Here is a 1011-nt window from a genome sequence, read left to right as displayed (position 1 = left end):
GGGTACAGCACACACACACACACACACACACACACACACACACACACACACACACATTAGGGGGTGCTGATAAGTTCCTGACTTTGGATAAAACAAAATACAGGAGGATTATCAATGATATTAATATGCTAACTTGTTTTTTTTGTACGTACCTGTGGTGTGTGTCACACTTACTTCAAAGAAGTGAGTGGCAAAGCGAGAGACAGGAGGACAGAGTGGAAGTAAGAGAGAAACAGAGAGAGTGAAAAAGACAGTGAGTGGTAATGGCTTTCCTTTTGTGTTTTTCAATGTTTCAGAGAGGAAGAAAGAGAGAGATAGAGAGAGAGAGTGAAAGAGACAGTGAGTGGTGACAGCGTTCATTTTGTGTTTTTAAATGTTTATCCCGTCGCAGGCGAAGTAGATACATACACACATTGTTAGATTAAAAGCGGAAGAGAGGATGGACACAGAGGAAGTGAAAGAGACAGTAGATACATAGATCCAATATGATAAAATTACCTCCATATCTGCTCAACTCAATCCCTGTGGAATTGAAGTTTAAATCATTTGAGCCCTGCTAAATACCTTCTATACTGAGAGTTTCTGAATCTCATATGTGGCCTATAAATGTGAATATGGATGTAAGTATATTTCTTTCTTTTTATTCTGTTGGAATCTGAACACACTGCAAGGAAGAGGTGCTATGTCAACCCTATGGAAAACAGACCCATAGCTTTCATTTCTGCCCCTATCTCTTAAAAGAATGACCATGTTGCTACATTTAGCGGAATTACAGTTTGATTTCTCCAAGTGGGGTTAAGGTGAAACAATCACAGGGAGAGGAAATAGCTTTGACATTTGGACTGACTTCTCCTCTGCTGTCACCAATGGGAGGGAGAAGGTGTTAATGGATGAAGACTTGGTATGTGTGTGTGTGTGTGTAGGGGGTGGGGCTTTGTCTGGGGAGAGGGGACAGGTTGATTGGGAAATTACTTCTTGTTATGAATGTCATTGCTATCACGTTAATGTTAA

At 40.6% G+C, this 1011-nt stretch overlaps 1 protein-coding gene across 2 annotated transcripts in view; it reads left to right on the top strand.

Annotated features, from left to right (window-relative positions):
- The window catches only part of LOC106870099 (ornithine aminotransferase, mitochondrial), a 25922-nt gene that overhangs the window by 16901 nt on the left and 8010 nt on the right, over positions 1-1011 (top strand). The window lies entirely within an intron of this gene.

Source organism: Octopus bimaculoides, chromosome 14, assembly GCF_001194135.2.
Source record: "Octopus bimaculoides isolate UCB-OBI-ISO-001 chromosome 14, ASM119413v2, whole genome shotgun sequence".
NCBI classification, from domain to species: Eukaryota; Metazoa; Mollusca; class Cephalopoda; order Octopoda; family Octopodidae; genus Octopus; species Octopus bimaculoides.
The sequence above is the reverse complement of the archived record's forward strand: the minus strand, read 5'-3'. Positions and strand labels throughout refer to the sequence as shown.